This window comes from Ovis aries, chromosome 1 (assembly GCF_016772045.2).
Source record: "Ovis aries strain OAR_USU_Benz2616 breed Rambouillet chromosome 1, ARS-UI_Ramb_v3.0, whole genome shotgun sequence".
NCBI classification, from domain to species: domain Eukaryota; kingdom Metazoa; phylum Chordata; class Mammalia; order Artiodactyla; family Bovidae; genus Ovis; species Ovis aries.
In genome coordinates this window covers 64892176-64910101 of record NC_056054.1, presented here as the reverse complement: position 1 = coordinate 64910101, position 17926 = coordinate 64892176, and the positions used below count along the sequence as shown (strand labels likewise).

The window sequence follows — 17926 nt, the reverse complement described above, 5'->3', positions numbered from 1 at the left end:
AAGGGACTCGCAAGAGTCTTCTCCAACACCGTAGTTCAAAAGCATCAATTCTTCGGTGCTCAGCTTTCTTCACAGTCCAACTCTCACATCCATACACAACTACTGGAAAAACCATAGCCTTGACTAGATGGACCTTAGTCGGCAAAGTAATGTCTCTGTTTTTGAATATGCTCTCTAGGTTGCTCATAGCTTTTCTTCCAAGGAGTAAGCGTCTTTTAATTTCATGGCTGCAATCACCATCTGCAGTGATTTTGAAGCCCCCCAAAATAAAGTCTGACACTGTTTCCACTGTTTCCCCATCTATTTCCCATGAAGTGATGGGACTGGATGCCAATAGAGAATATTAAATTCCCTTAATTCTGACGTCTAGTCCTGTCTGCAACATAGATCTCGAGTCTATTCAGTAAAGATTATGGTAAACAGAGCATATGTTAATGATAACTCAATTGATATCAATGGCCACAACTGGAATCTATTAGTGATAAGAAGTGTCCAGCTTAACTCAGCTGATGCCACAGATCTTTTCTTGTATATATTGCCCACAGGTTCCCTGCTGGTTTTCCAAACTTAAGTGGCACTAACCCAAATGTTAAGGGGAGCAGAGAGTGGAGTGATGTTCCCATCTGCCTTAAATGCCTCAGCATTAGTGAAGGCAGCAGATTTGAGCAGTTTATATAACTCTTTGCTCATGAGAAGAAGCAGCTCTCTCCACTCAGTTTTGACATTGGTTTCTAATATTCTTTCTTCTTTCCTGTAATTAGAGTGTTCATTTAAGTCCTAACCAAGTGCTTAAAAGTACAGGACACTCTGCACCTATGGAGGGAAAATAGAAGGCTCTGCTCTTCTAAATCAGTGTCTCTTGGACTGGACATAGAGAACCCCAGGTCAGGGTTGTGAGTATGCCCCAAGCAAAATAGCATCTACATTTTCAGATCTTGGAAAAGCTATTTGGCAAGGGCATCAGTTCCTCCCAATAACCTGCTCAGATCACAGTATAATAGTGGTAGTTTATTCACAGGGTATTTTATTTTAAGTGTTACTGTAGAACTCTATAATCACTTAAGTACATATGAGTAAATGAGAGAGCTTTGACATTTGAGGACTTAACACTTAGATTTGGCCACCTCATGTGAAAAGTTGACTCACTGGAAAAGACGTAGATGCTGGGAGGGATTGGGGGCAGGAGGAGAAGGGGACGACAGAGGATGAGATGGCTGGATGGCATCACTGACTCGATGAACTTGAATCTGAGTGAACTCCAGGAGTTGGTGATGGACAGGGAGGCCTGGCGTGCTGCGATTCATGGGGTCTCAAAGAGTCATACATGACTGAGTGACTGAACTGAACTGAACTGAACTGAACACTTAGATTATAGATTTTTATAAGTGAATGTCCCAAAGAGTCCTCTAATTTATGGAGCTGATATTCAACCAGTACCCATGAGTTTATCTCAACTAGTTGTTTACGGCTGACATCTATTCTGATTGGCTGGGTGTTCACTCTGATCAGTTGCTAAGCTTTTACTGGTATTTACAAAGTTTTGTTGCCATCCCTGTGATTTGTGGTTTTGTGCAGATGCTCTCTTGCTGGTGCTGCTGCTAAGTCACTTCAGTCGTGTCCGACTCTGTGCGACCCCAGAGACAGCAGCCCACCAGATTCCCTCATCCCTGGGATTCTCCAGGCAAGAACACTGGAGTGGGTTACCATTTCCTTCTCCAATGCATGAAAGTGAAAAGTGAAAGTGAAAGTGAAGTCGTGTCCAACTCTGTATGACCCCATGGACTGCAGCCTACCAGGCTCCTCTGTCCAGGGGATTTTCCAGGCAAGAGTACTGGAGTGGGGTGCCATTGCCTTCTCCAGATGTGCTCTTGAGTCCCACTATTATGAGTCAATAGGCCCACCTGGATCACTCTCATCAGGTCTGAAGGGGGCCCTCACAGTTTTCAAATAGACTTCACAGAATAATATGTTCTATTAATGTCTACAAAAATAAAGATTTTCAAAGTTTTTAGATGTATTTATCAAGAACATGAAGAATCTGCAAAATTGCAGGTCAAATCAGGCAAGCATAAATTTTTACATATTTTTACACCTGAGCACAGTATGGTTATTTTCCATGTTCTCCCCCATCAGACTTAGGTTTATGAAGAGATTCTGTTGACACTCCTTTTATTTAAAAATAGTGATTTCAATAACCTACTGAGTTAGCACTAGGGATACAATGAGGAAGACAGACACGGTCACTGCTCTCATAGAGTTTACACTCTGAATCACAATATGCACCTACACTTCTGACTTGTGACATTCCTATCACACCCCAAGCGCACCACCACTGTAGTCTTGCTGCTTTACTTCTTTGGCTACTCATGTTTCCCAGACCCTTATTGTTCTCATCTCTCAGAAACACTCTAGTCTATTTGGGGGCTTCTTTGGATTGATCAAGCAATTACTATGCAACAGACATTATTTTAAGTGTTTTCTATCTATCATTTAATATCACCTACCCAGTAGCACTGTGAGAGGGGTACTTCTCTAAACCCATTTTGCAGATTCATAACCTTAGTTTCATAGAGCTTAACTTGTTCAAGGTTACAAAATTAGCAGTGATAAAACCTCAGTTCAAATTCAGTCTTACTCCAAACTTGTGAAGACATAATGATTAGTCAAGTTGAGTCAACAGTGAATAAATCAATTTTATATATTAAGGAACTGAACTTAGTGTATGCTATGCATTTTCCCTTGTCTAACCACTGAGAATCTGGAAGTCACTGACATTCCTGGTGAAAAGGGATCTTAAAGTGCTCAGAGAGGAAGCAGGAAATAGTTTCTTCAGCATATCTCTGACTGAGGATCATTCAGTTTGAGGCCAACAATCGGGTATGTATTGTCTAAGGTTCTCCAGAGAAAAAGAATTGATAGGATGTGTGTATATATATATATATATATATATATACACATACATGCATGGCCATATATATGTGCTATTTAAGGAGATTGATTATAGACATTGGCTAACATAATTATGGAGGCTGATAAGTCACGCAGTTTGCTGTCTGCAAGCTAGAGAACCAGGAAAACTGCTGATGTAATTCAGCACTAAGTTAGAAGAACTGAGAGTCCAGGGCCAACGATGTAATCCAAGTTTGAGTCTGAAAACTCAAGAACCAGGAAGCCAATGTCAAGGGCAGGAGAAGACAGCTCAAGCAGACAGAATGAATTCACCTTCCTCTGCCATTTTGCTCCATTCAGTCCCTCACAGGATTGGATGAAGCTGCCCTGTCTTGGTGAGTGTGCTCTTATCTCAGTCTACTAATTTAATCCTGATCTCTTCCAGACACACATACACAGATATACCAAGAAAAAATGTTTTACTAGCTATCTGGGCATCCCTTAGCCTACTTAAGTTGACTCATAAAATTAACCATCACAGGATGCTTGTCACTTCATGAACCAAAACCATTTGAAATTTCACTTTGAAGGCATTTTTTTTCCTCCTGAGGCACTGAAATATTTCTGTTAGTAACTTTCAATCATTGAGCTAGTTATCTCTTCTAGAATGATCCAGAATACATGTACTCTACTAGGCCCCCTTTCATGTATCTGGCTCTAAATTCCCTCTTTTCTAGTCTATTTTTCAGAGATGTCATGGATGCATATATCATATTTGTCTCATGAATGTGATTTGCATCACTTCCACAATATTGGTCTTCATGGAAGTATTTTTCTTTTTATTTACAATATAGCTATTATTTAAAACTTGGGAGATTTTTATGTCAAATAGTGGATCCCCATCTTCTCTTTGTGATACTCTCTAAAGTACGTTCCAAGTAACCACTTCTCCAAGAGACAGGGAGTCTCCTCTATTCAGATCCCTCTCAATGACTCAGCATCCTGCTTACACTTTTATTTTTCTTAAGAAAAAAGTTTCTATTTCTTGGACCCGTTTTGCTAGCAAAGGATGGGTGGAGAAAGAAGTTCTGAAGTCTGCCTTTTCAAATAAAATAAGAACAAGAATAATACTTTAAGGAGGTGAAAACTGTTCATTATACCTGGCCTGCTGTGCTCACATTTATTGATTGATTGTCCCCTAGAAGGCTTTTGAGTTCCTGATCTGGGCTTTAATTTTATTTTTCCTATAAGATGTGTGCCAGGCTTCTTACCATTTTTTTTCACCCTCTCAAACACACTATAGTCTCTGTGCTTCTCCAGATGTGTTTCAACCAGCATGGAATGCATGGGTCTTTGCCCTAGAATGACAGTTTGTGCCTTCAACTTCTATTTGCATTTCCTCTGTTTCCCCCCACCATCATCTTTTTTGTCTACTTAACTACATTTTAACTGTTAAGACAAAGAAATGACATTCATTTGGGTAAATTTTCTTTGAGCCTTATAGAAAAGTGATAAGGAAACAAATCTTCAAGACATGACATGGCAAGACTAGGCCAGGCTCAGGTCTTAAAACACAAAGTGCAGAATTTCCAAGCTGGCTTTCTCAACCAAGGTGTCAGGATGTCATGAACCAAATTGGAATCTCAATTGAGCATTTTCAGGCATTATATTTTTAGAAGAAAAAAAAAAAGCGGTCTTTAATAACTGTAACTGGGCAAGAACTCATCTTTATGGCCTATTACATTGATAGAAAGAGCAACAAATGAGCCCTCATTAAAGTCTAAAGCTTCCAACTATTTTATTATTGTTATTTGATATCTGTTGAGTTCTAGGGTTAATTTTAGCCAGTTGTGCCTATAGATGTAATATCTCAATTAGTTGGTATGGAATTAATTTAGGTTTCTTTACAGACCAATCTCCAAAACCTCTTTTCAAGATTCTTTTTTTATTCCTCCCAATTTGTTTTATTCCTTCCAATATATATACATACTCACACTATCACTTGATACACAAAAATCTGTTCTTTTCCTTGATATAGTTTATTTTCTCTATTTTTGTAACAGAAAAAATGGCAGAAACTTACTAGAAGATGCAAAAGGAAATGTGACTTTATTCTAATCAATTGTTGAAATAGGATTCTTTTAACTCTTTTTATGTCTACTATATTTACAGAATTTGTACTCTGTGGTATTTTGTTCAAATATAAGTCAATTTTTTTTTTCTCTTATTCCCTGAACTTTAAACCTGAACTTCCCTGATCAATGACCAAATAACATACTTCAGGAAAAAGATGCTGAAGTGGGAGCATTTTACTTTTCAACTGAAGAGATTGACCAGCATACCCACAGTGCACTGTTACTTCCAGGTCCTATAAGAAAGGTCTGTCTCCTCTTGAGACTTAATCTTCAGAAGCAGCAGCTACATTTCTATCCCAGCCCTTGCCCCAAGTAACCATAATATACTTTCTTCCTCTGTATATTTTCCTTTTCTGGATATTTAACATTAATGGAATTATATAATATGTGTCCTCAAGTGCTAACTTCTTTCACTAAGCATCATGCTTTTGAGATTTGTCCCTGTCAGAGCATGTATCAGTAGCTTGTTCCTTTTTAACACAAAGTGATGGGCTTCCCTGGTGGCTCAGTGGTAAAGAATCTACCTGCCAATGCAGGGGACACATGAGACATGGGTTCAATCCCTGGGCTGGGAAGATTCCCTGGAGAAGGAAATGGCAACCCACTCCAGTATTTTTGCTTGGGAAATCCTATGGACAGAGGAGCCTGGAGGGCTACGGTCCACAGGGTCACAAAAGAGTTGGACACGACTTAGTGACTAAACAAGAACCACCACCACTTAGTACTTCACCGTATAAATATACTACATTCTGTCTGTCCATTCACCAGTTGATAGATTTTTTTAAGTTGTTTTCAAATTTTACTGTTGTGGATAATTTTGCTAAGATTATCAATACTGTACAAATCTGTATGGGTGTACATTTTCATTTCTCTGGTTCCAAATAGGAAAAGGAGTATGTCAAGGCTGTATATTGTCACCCTGCTTATTTAACTTCTATGCAGAGTACCTCATGAGAAACGCTGGACTGGAAGAAACACAAGCTGGAATCAAGATTGCCGAGAGAAATAGCAATCACCTCAGATATGCAGATGACACCACCCTCATGGCAGAAAGTGAAGAGGAACTAAAAGCCTCTTGAAGAAAGTAAAAGAGGAGAGTGTAAAAGTTGGCTTAAAGCTCAACATTCAGAAAATGAAGATCATGGCATCCAGTCTCATCACTCCATGGGAAATAGATGGGGAAACAGTGGAAACAGTGTCAGACTTTTATTTTGGGGGCTCCAAAATCACTGCAGATGGTGATTGCAGCCATGAAATTAAAAGACGCTTACTCCTTGGAAGAAAAGTTATGACCAACCTAGATAGCATATTCAAAAGCAGAGACATTACTTAGCCGACTAAGGTCCGTCATGTATGGATGTGAGAGTTGGACTGTGAAGAAGGCTGAGCACCGAAGAATTGATGCTTTTGAACTGTGGTGTTGGAGAAGACTCTTGAGAGTCCCTTGGACTGCAAGGAGATCCAACCAGTCCATTCTGAAGGAGATCAGCCCTGGGATTTCTTTGGAAGGAATGATGCTAAAGCTGAAACTCCAGTACTTTGGCCACCTCATGTGAAGAGTTGACTCATTGGAAAAGACTCTGATGCTGGGAGGGATTGGGTGCAGGAGAAGAAGGGAATGACAGAGGATGAGATGGCTGGATGGCATCACTGACTCGATGGACGTGAGTCTGAGTGAACTCCGGGAGTTGATGATGGACAGGGAGGCCTGGCGTGGTGCGATTCATGGGGTCGCAAAGAGTCGAACACGACTGGGTGACTGAACTGAACTGAAGGTAGATATAAAGAAGTGGGATATCTGCTCATATGGAATACCTGCTCAATACCTAACTCATATGAGACAGTGAATTATAATGAGCAGGAGAGAGCAAAGTCTTTGAATTTATGCAGATTTTAATTTTAGCTACAACTGTTACATTACACTTTCTTAATCTGTTTCTAAAAGTTCTCATCTGTAAAATGGAGATATAGTAACTTTTATCTTGGCTTACTGTAAGATTCAAATGATGAAATATAAGTTAAATTCCCAGTCTAGAGCTAGGCACATAAAAGTTACTCAGTATTTGGTAGCTATTATTAATTAAACAGTATAATTAGGAAAAAACATTCAGATTGTAATTATTTTAATATTATCAGAGTACAAAGTAATAATGTTTCAGGTCAGGCTTAACCATTTACTCACTGTGGATGTGGGTAGATACTCAACTTTTTGAACCTTCACTTTCCTAATCTGTATAATCGATCTTTCAGGGTAGCTTGAAGGATTTGGTGGGATCATATGGATGAAAGAAACGAGCATGTATCTTGTCTGCTTTAGATGTTTAGTAAATGGTTGCTGCTGCTAAGTCGCTTCAGTCGTGTCCAACTCTGCGACCCCATAGATGGCAGCCCACCAGGCTCCCCCGTCCCTGGCATTCTCCAGGCAAGGACAATGGAGTTGGTTGCCATTTCCTTCTCCAGTGCATGAAAGTGAAAAGTGAAAGTAAAGTCGCTCAGTCGTGCCCGACTCTAGCGACCCCATGGACTGCAGCCCACCAGGCTCCTCCGTCCATGGGATTTTCTAGGCAAGAGTACTGGAGTGGGGTGCCATTGTCTTCTCCGTAGTAAGTGGTAGCCTTTGACATTTTTTTCTACCACTTGATTCCTTAGATACATTAATCTTTCTAGAAACCAGAAGGTGGTCACTTACATTGACCTTCTTTCAGAGAGTAGGAAAACTGAGTTTCAGAGTAATTAGCATAGTTAAAATGATAGCTAATATTTCTGAGCATTCATTAATATGTGAGACACTAATGTAGCTATCAGATGGAATCTTCTCAATAACTCTTTATTAGTAGAGACCCAGATTGGTATACATACCTTTTCTTTAGTGAAGAAATTTTAGTTTCGAGAGATTGTGGAGTCCAGAGTCAGGACTAGGACCAGGCTCTCTGCCTCGAAAACCATAATCTTGTTTTTTCCAAATTTTAAAATTTTTATTTGTATTGGAGGTATAGCCGATTAACAATGTTGTAGTTTCAGGTGAACTGTGAAGGGATTCAGCCATACATATGTATGTATCCAAAACTCACATTCCATCCAGGCAGGCACATGACACTGTGTAGAGTTTCATGTGCTATACAATAGGTCCTTGTTGGTTATCCATTTTGAATATACCATTGTATACATGATCATCCCAAACTCCCTAACTCTCCCTGTCCCCTGGCAACCATAAACTGGCGAAACCATAATCTTAATATTCACCTCTAATGTTCTATTGTTCTACAGCAAGGAATTAGCTCAACCTACCTGACTCCTAGCCCTCCTGGGTCCTTTAAGACACATGTGCTCTCTGAAAGGTGATTTCTAAAATCAGAATAAATCTAATTCTTGCCCCCGTCCCTGTTATCTTGCCCATGCAGTAGAGTTGATGGGAAATCAACCTCAGTTAATTTTCTAGGTTCCTTAGCTGTCTTGGAACCACATGAGAATCCTAGAGTTTATGCAATCCAAGAACTTAAGAAATTGTGGAAGAGTCTTCTATCCTCTTGCTTTCAGGGCATCCTGATCACTGCTGAGATGCATAACATCTATGAACGTCCTTGGGAAGCCCCACAAGAGTCCAAGACTATCAAATCCCTTATTCATGATATCTACCTCTTATTTTCTCACACCCTGTCCCTGGAGATGCCCCTGACTTTCTAGGCCTTTGTACTTACTGTTCCTGTCCCATCCTCAATCTTCATACCTTGAGCATGACCGAATCTCTGTGGTTGGGCTACTCTTCTCTGTCTCTTTTCAAATAAACTGTTACAGAGTCCTAGTTTTGTAAAAGACCTCTCAACTCTCCCCTGAGGAAACAGAGCCTAAACTCATCAAACTCTAATGTGGTGGTTGCCCTCTTTAAAAAGTGTTGGAAAAAAGATTCCCTGTATTTCATGGCAGTCCCATAAGGCGCAGTTAATTTTCAGTGTGGTTATTCTGCCACATTAACTTTTTGATAAATCATTGCTACAAATATATTGGGTATTTGAAAAAGCAGATTAGAGAGTGAGCTGACACTCTGCTGATATACACACACTCTGAAAGGGGTCTACTACTACTGCTACTAAGTTGCTTCAGTTGTGTCCGACTCCATGCGACCCCATAGACGGCAGCCCACCAGGCTCCTCCATTCATGGGATTTTCCAGGCAAGAGTACTGGAATGGGACCTTTCCCTAAAGCTTTGATTCCTAATATACAAAACGATGACATTGCAACAGGAGGTATTATATCTGAAACACCACTGGTCTCTAAAGTTACCGATAGGAATAGTTGTTGGCACAAACTAGGCCAAATAGTACAATTTAATAAAATTTTTTTTCTTCTTATTTTTCCATTTTCCGTTTCCTCTGTGTATTTCTTTGGTTTCCCAATTCTATTTGGAAACACAAAAAATGGCAAAGTATGTGCTAACATTTCTAATTATATAATTGTAAGACTACAAAGGAGCTATGAAAATGGCAGTAAGGGAAAAAAAAAAAAAAGAAACCTCACTTGTTCCAATCAGAAAATAATGAAAAGTCCTGGACCCAGGCTCACACTATTCTCTGTCCCACATTCCCCTTTAGAGGGCATCGTCACCCAGTCATTAGTATTTTCAGAACATGGACACAGGTGACTGGGCTGTGTGAAGGGTAGGTGTGTTAGTCTCACCTTAGGTCTTGAGTGTCAGGAGGCAGGGTGTAGGTTGTCCTGGGGAAGGGACTCCATAGTTTCAAACAAAAACTCTAAACCCTTTTTGAGACCATTTCCTCTGATCCTGATAACCTGTAAATCTCTATAAGTTGCACATGGAATTGAGTCAATCCGAGAGAGAAATCTGCTCAGCATCACTTTCATCACAAATGTGTCTTGTCTGAAAGAGTTTTTATTTTTTATTTTTTTTTTAAATTTTATTTTATTTATTTATTTTTTTCTTTTTTTTTTCTTTTTTAAATTTTAAAATCTTTAATTCTTACATGCATTCTCAAACATGAAAGAGTTTTTAAATAGGTGTTTTAACAGTGGTTTAGGATATATAGGTCTGAGCAGGTGACATCTGTTCCCAAAAGGTTATCTCTCCTGAGCACAGAAAAGTTGGTTAACATTGGAGGAGGTGCATTTAATAGATTTACTTAGCCCTTATTAAAGGTCAGGAAATACTGCCTGCCTGCCTTGGTCCTTCCTTCACCCTTCTTGTTTCTCCCTTTCTCCCTATCTTCTTCATTCAAATGCTTTTTTTTTTTTTTTTTTAGTTTAAAAATGTTCTAATTAAATAGTATACACAGAAGAATATCTGTAATATATAGGTATATTACAAGGTCCAAAAGCTACAAATAAAGCCAACATCCATGTAACCACCTCACTACTGGGTGAATAGAACACGTAAGTTTTAAAGCTCCTCTTTACACCTTCTATTTCCCTAGAGTTAATCATGATCCCAAATTTTATGTTTTGTATTTCCCTATTTATTTCTCTATTTTTCTTTACAGGTTCCTACACATGTATTTCTCTCTAAACAATATATTATACAATATAATAATTGTATTGTGTCCAGGTCCAATATTGTGTCCAATCAATATCCAGTAATTGATATTATATATATGATTTGCCTTTCTCAACTAACATATTTCTGAAGTCTCTCCACGTCAGTACTTATACATAAATTTTCACCATATTTATTATTGTATATGTCTCCTAATTTATACTTCTAGAAGAGTTTAGTGTAGCAATTATCAAACTTTCTGGTCTTACAACCCCTTTTCATTCTAAAAAAATTGTTGAAGAATTCGAAGAGCTTTTGTTTATATAGATTATACATTTGTCGATACATTTTCATAGTATTGAGATTAAAATTCAAAAATGTTTAAATTTTATTAATTTATTTAAAACTAATAACCCCACTGCATGTTAACTTTAAGACATTTTTACAAAGACTATTTTTAAAACAAAAAAATAAATTAATGAAAAGAGTGACATTCTAAATTTTTTATAATCTTGTAATGTCTCACTTTAAGGAAAAATTTAATTAAATTCTCATATCTGTTCTTTATTCAATCTGTTGTGTTTTTAGTTTTGGTTGAAGTACTAAGAAATCAAATTGCCAACATCATTTGGATCATCAAAAAAGCAAGAGAGTTCCAGAAAAACATCTACTTCTGCTTTATTGACTATGCCAAAGCCTTTGACTGTGTGGATCACAACAAACTGTGGAAAATTCTGAAAGAGATGGGAATACCAGACCACCTGATCTGCCTCTTGAGAAATCTGTATGCAGGTCAGGAAGCAACAGTTAGAACTGAACATGGAACAACAGACTGGTTCCAAATAGGGAAAGGAGTCCGTCAAGGCTGTATATTGTCACCCTGCTTATATAACTTCTATGTAGAGTACATCATGAGAAACGCTGGGTTGGATGAAGCACAAGCTGGAATCAAGATTGCTGGGAGAAATATCAATAACCTCAGATATGCAGATGACACCACCCTTATGGCAGAAAGCAAAGAAGAACTAAAGAACCTCTTGATGAAAGTAAAAGAGGAGAGTGAAAAAGCTGGCTTAAAGCTCAACATTCAGAAAACTAAGATCATGGCATCTGGTCCTATCATTTCATGGCAAGTAGATGGGAAAGCAATGGAAACTGTCAGACTTTATTTTCTTGGGCTCCAAAATCACTGCAGATGGTCATTGCAGCCAGGAAATTAAAAAAACACTTGCTCTTTGGAAGAAAAGTTATGACCAACATAGACAGCATATTACAAAGCAGAGACATTACTTTGCTAACACAGGTCTGTCTAGTCAAAGCTGTGGTTTTTCCAGTAGTCACATATGGATGTGAGAGTTGGATTATAAAGAAAGCTGAGCGTCGAAGAATTGATGCTTTTGAACTGTGGTGTTGGAGAAGACTCTTGAGAGTCCCTTGGACTGCAAGGAGATACAACCAGTCCATCCTAAAGGAGATCAGTCCTGAGTATTCACTGGAAGCACTGATGCTGAAGCTGAAACTCCAATACTTTGGCCACCTGTTGTGAAGAACTGACTCATCTGAAAAGACCCTGAAGCTGGGAAAGATTGAAGGTGGGAGGAGAAGGGATGACAGAGGATAAGAGGCTTGAATGGCATCACCAACTCAATGGACATGAGTTTGAGTAAACTTCAGGAGCTGGTGATGGACAGGGAGGCCTGGCATGCTGTAGTCCATGGAGTTGCAAAGAGTCGGATAGGACTGAACAACTGAACCGAACTTAACCTAAGAAATATCTGGCCTCACACAAATATATAGATGAAGAGAAACGGACCTTGAAAACTTCCTGAAAAAATTCTTAGATCACATTTTGAGAACCACTGCCTAGGAGTCAAATTGCTTTCCAAAATAATCCTAAATTGTCTTTAATATTAGTTACATCAATTTATATTTTTTAGCAGTATGTTCTTATTGTCCATGCCCTTGAAGACATTTAATATTGTCAAGCTTTTATATTCTTTAAAAATCTATTGTATAGGAAATGATATCATATCATTGATTGATATGGCTTTAATTTTCCTTTATCTAATGACTAATGAGTTGAATATCTTAGGACTATATACATACTTTGTCTTACATATAGTGCTAGTCAAATCTTTTGATCACTTTAATATTGAGCTATTTATTTTTTATTGATTGACTCTTTTTATATTTTGGAAATCATTCCTTTGTCTTTTATTTATATATACATATATTTGCTCAAGTTGTTTTTATTCTCTTTATGCTAACTTTTGATGAACTATAATAAATCTTAATGAAGAGAAATTTATTGGCCTTTACCCTTATAATCTGTCCTTTAGAGGGTCTGGTTTAAGAAAGCCTTCCCTATGCCAAGGTCATAAAAATGTTCTCCTAAACATACTTCCAAAAGCTTTTATGTTTTCTTCCCACATATAAGCCATTAGGCCACGAAGAATTGTGTAAGTTATGAGCTTGGATTTTTGCATATCTATAGTCATTTAGTCCCATATCAGTTTACTGAATTGCCTGTACTTTCCCCACTGGATTGCGTGGCCAGCTTTTTACACATCAGATTTCACATACATTTGTGTCTCTATCTGGGCTCTCTATTCAATCCACTTTTCCTTCTGTCATTTTCTGACCAATGTAATAACATTTTCGTTACTTTGGTTCTAATATGTCTTGACATATGATAATGCTAATCATTCCAGCTTCTTTAGGAACATATTAGATGGTTTATATTCTCTTATTTTCTGCTGTAGATTTCAGAATCACAGTACTTATATCATCTATATATGATGGGGGAAAAAAGAGGAACAGCTTTGAAAATTTGTTTGGCCTTTCACAGAATCTATAGATCAAATTGGGGAGATTAGATGTCTTTATGAAATTTAGTCTTCTTATCCTTGAACACAGTATACCTACAATTTTTTTTTGGTTTTCATTAATATCTCCTTGAATAAATATAACATTTTGTTCTATTAAGTTCTTGCATGTATTTTGTTAGATTTATTCCTCAATCCCTTGTATTTAGTGATGTTATTATTACTAATATTCTTCAAAATTTTTATATTTTTAAATTATTACTGATATAAAGAAATGCAGTTAGCTCATTTATATCTAGCATTTCAGTAAAATATTTTATGAATTTAATAATTTGTGAATAGTTTTCTGGGAATATTCTTTTAGAGCTTTGCATACTGATATGTTCTCAGTTTGCATACTGGTATGGCCCACTCCAGTATTCTTGCCTGGAGAATCCCAGGGACAGGGGAGCCTGGTAGGCTGCTGTCTATGGGGTTGCACAGAGGCAGACATGACCGAAGTAACTTAGCAAAAAATGGTATTATACTGTTTTTTCTTTTCTAATCTTTGTCTTTTTCTGTCTTACTGCAGTGATGGAGCATGTACATGCTAAGTTGCTTCAGTCATGTCCAACTCTTTGCAACCTGTAGCCTGCCAGACTCCTCTGTCCATGGGATTCTCCAGGCAAGAATACTGGAGTGGGTTGCCATGCCCTCCTCCAGGGGATCTTCCCAACCCAGGGATCAAACCCGTGTCTCTTACACCTCCTGTACTGTTAGGCAGGTTCTTTACCACTAGTGCCACCTGGGAAGCAGTGATAAGAACCTCAAATATAATGGTAAGTAAAAGCTTCGATAGTTATCATTTTTTCAGATAACTGATTTTAAAGAAAGCATTTTAAAGTTTTACCATTATGTATCAGAATTGTAATAGGATTTTTCTGCAGATGCCCTGTATCATTTTAAGAAAAATCCTTTCTCTCTGTATACTGTTTAGGACTTTTTTTTTTTTTCATAAATGAAATTTCAAAATTATAAAAAGCTCCTGCATTTGAGAAAATTTTGGTTTTTTTTTCTTTATTCTGCTAAACTTGATAAAGTATGTGTTAATGGAATTTTTTAATGTTGACTCACATTTCTGTGATAAGCATACAATGGATTTGATATATTTTCTTTTTTATATATGGTGGTATTCCATTTGTTAGTTTTGCTGGGGGATTTTTGCATCTATGCATATATGTGAGAATGACTAATTATTTGCCCTGCTCTGTCGTTTGGTATTTTCAGTTTGCAGGAAGAATCTCATAAAATTATTTGGGGCATGTATTTTCTTCCATTATCTGCCAAATTTTTATACAGAAATTATGTGTTCTTTGAAAGTTCAGTAAAAGTATTTTGAAAATTACTTGAAATGTAGTATTTTCTTGGTGGGGAGTTTTCAACCTCTATTCTAATTTCTTTAATAGTTGAAGGACTATATATGTTCTATTTCTTTCTTTTTTTCCCCTTGACTCAGATTTGGTTGTATTTTCCTAGAAATATATGTTTTTCATGGATGTTCTCAAATTTATTGCCAGAGAGTTGTTCATGCTATATTTTAATTCTTTTAAATATCAACAGCTTTTGGTAGTGACCTCCTTTACTTATAAATGTTGAAAAATTTTACAATTATCTGGTCAATCTTTTCTGAGTTTTATAAATTTCATTCATCTTTTTGAAAGCAAATAGTTTACATTGATTTCTCTGTCTTCTATTTCGTTAATTTCTGCTTTATCTTTTTTACTGTTTCATTTTCTTAGGGTGAGTTCTGTACTTGTTTAAAACTCCAAAACTTGATTTATCGCTCATTAATTTTGAACATTCTGTTTTTATAATGTTACCATTTTTAAGGCTATGTTTTTCCTTTAGGAGCACTTTAGCTACATTTCTCAAGTCTTGATACCTACTAAATTTAGTATTTTTATTATTATTGTATGCTAATTTCTAATTTCTATGATGATTTATTCATTAACTCACTATTTAAAAGTATTTTGAATATTGTTGAGATTTGCATAATGGTCTAGTGGGTGGTAAATTTCAAAATCAACTGTTAGATGTTTATGTTTAATACAGATATTTTAGATAAAGTTTGCTATGTGTGATTTTCAAATATATATTCTCATTCATTTTTGTCTGCTTAACCTAGTAACTTCTAAAGAAGTTGTTACAATATCTCCAAATTAAAGTATATTTATCAATTTCTTCATGTAGTTCTTCCCATTTTTTATTTATAAATTTTTGAGGCAGTGTTAACAGCAACAAGGGTCTTCCCCAGTGACTCAGCAGTAAAGAATCCATCTGCAATGCAAGAGCTGCAGAAGTGGGTTTGATCCCTAGATCAGGAAGATTTCCTGGGGGAGGCCACAGCAACTCACTCCAGTATTCTTGCCTGGAGAATACCATGGATGGAGGAGCCTGGTGGGCTACAATCCATAGGGTCGCAAAAAGTAGGACATGATTGAAGCAATTCAACATGCATTCAATAGCAATAAACATATTTACAACTTTGTAATCTTCCAAATATAAATATTTTTGAAATATTCATTACGTAATGAACCTTTTCAATACACAGTAATTCTTTTAATATTGAAACCTATTTTAATATTAGAATTATTTTGTTATTACAATTTATAATCCATTTTGGTTAGTATTTTTTCTTATTTGTCATTCTATTTTAAGCATTTTTTAGTCTTGTATTTTGGATTTTTCTTTGTAGGTATCATATGGATTCTTTTAAACCATATAGATTTTTTTTAAGTGACATCATTCAATATTTATCTTTAATTTAACTGAAATGCTTAGTTCATTTCAGTGTATTGTGGCCCTCAGTGTATTCAGATGAACTACTCTATTCTATTTTGTACTATTTTGTTCAGTTTCATGTTTGATCAATTTCACCTGGGGAAATGCCTTGAGACCTAGTTTCAAGGGGCTTTCCTCTGTAAAGGATATTTGTTATTTCTAATTTGGAACTTCCAAATCAGAATATCTCTTAAAATAATTTCTGGATTTGAATTTTTTGGCCAAAACAGGTAGTGTGAATATGTATGAGCTATAAACTTGAGTGAGGGCTGGCTTATGAATTAAATTTTTTTCTCTACCCAGACATAAATTTTTCTGCTATTCCTCTGTAAGACAAGTTTTCTTCTTCTTCACCCATTCTCTATGAGTGAAGACCTTGGTGATCTTGGCTTTATGTGATATTGTCCTATGAGATTCCCCAACTTAAGCATTCTTTAAGATTTGCCTCCGGTCTTTGTCCCTCAAATTCATCAAGACTGAACAGATCCCCATGGAATACCAGTTGCTTCTCCGTTATTTCAGCTTTCTTGTTTTTATTTTGGGCTTTAAGGCCCTTACTACTCTAGATTCTTGCTCTCATGTTTGGTCCCTGAGAATTTTCTCTACCTTCTTACTTACTCAGCTAAACATTTTTAAAATTTAATATATATTTATATCAAATTTTACAGCAGGATACTTGTTTAAGATATCTTGTCTCTCACATTACCAAATCTGGGAGTTCTTTTGCTTTTCTTAAATATTTATGTTGTATATGCATATTGAAAAGATATAGAGTTCATCAAATCATAAAATTAGTTCTAATTCATGACAGAACTATGTGAGGGGGTAGCAGGTATGGGAGAGTTCATGGATTGTGAGATTAAAAAGAATCTGTTTTATGTTTATTAGACTGAGTACATACAGTGTTAGAAGAGGCAAACACTAGTTAACCTGGGAAATGAAGGCAGAAGCCAGATCAGTGAGCAGACAGGCGTTCGGCACTTGCTCTAGATCAGAAACAGTGCTGCATGCTAAGGGGAAAGCTGAGAATAAGACAGGTAGGAGCCTTGCCCTCACAGAGCTTACTGTCTGAAAGTAAGCTGAAGGCGGATACAACTAAAGGGGTCAGAATGAAGAAAAGCCAAAGTGTGAACAAGAGTTGCTGTAAACCAACAGGAAAGCCATAAGCTACAGGAGCAGAGGCTGGTCAAGTAAAAGACAGTTGAGGAAATAACTTAGGAAAAACCAGTCTCGCACATAGCAGACATTCAATAATAGGCCTAAACTCTTCAGAGGCAAATAAGACCTCTTAAAGAGACTGTGATATCTAGATAATGATGAGCATTTAGGAAAATGCCTTAGCCAATTCTTTAGAGCTTTTAAATATCTGTAAATGATTTTTGCATCTGTTGTGTATTCCAAATTACAGTAGATAAATTATTATGAAATAGTAATGAATGAACTAGAGCTAAGATCCCAGGTGTCACTTTTGCTTTAGGTAGACAAGAAGTCTTGCATTGAACTTGGATTTTTAAATAGATGTTACATGTCTCTGATCATTGGTCACTTTTTGGATGTCAGAAATGTCCTTTTTTCACATTTTATGCTGCCAGAGCTGTAATCCAATAACAATTTTCCCAGTAAGTAAGTGCTTCTCACATGCCACCAGGGAGCAATTGCTTTGCTACACTGCACTTAAAAGGAGTTTAAACTAAAAAGACACAAATTTCACTTTTTTCTCTACTGTGGTTGTGAAAAAAAATAATGCTAAAAAAATAATATTTCAGATTAT

The 17926-nt window shown here is 36.8% G+C and overlaps 1 long non-coding RNA gene across 1 annotated transcript in view; it reads left to right on the top strand.

Annotated features, from left to right (window-relative positions):
- LOC121819673 (uncharacterized) overlaps positions 1 to 14719 on the top strand; it is a 57500-nt gene extending 42781 nt beyond the window's left edge. Inside the window, exon 4 of the long non-coding RNA XR_006060023.2 lies at positions 11099 to 14719. This is a non-coding gene — a long non-coding RNA (uncharacterized LOC121819673). The remainder of the gene's footprint in view (positions 1 to 11098) is intronic.
- The last annotated feature ends 3207 nt before the right edge of the window (positions 14720 to 17926 follow it).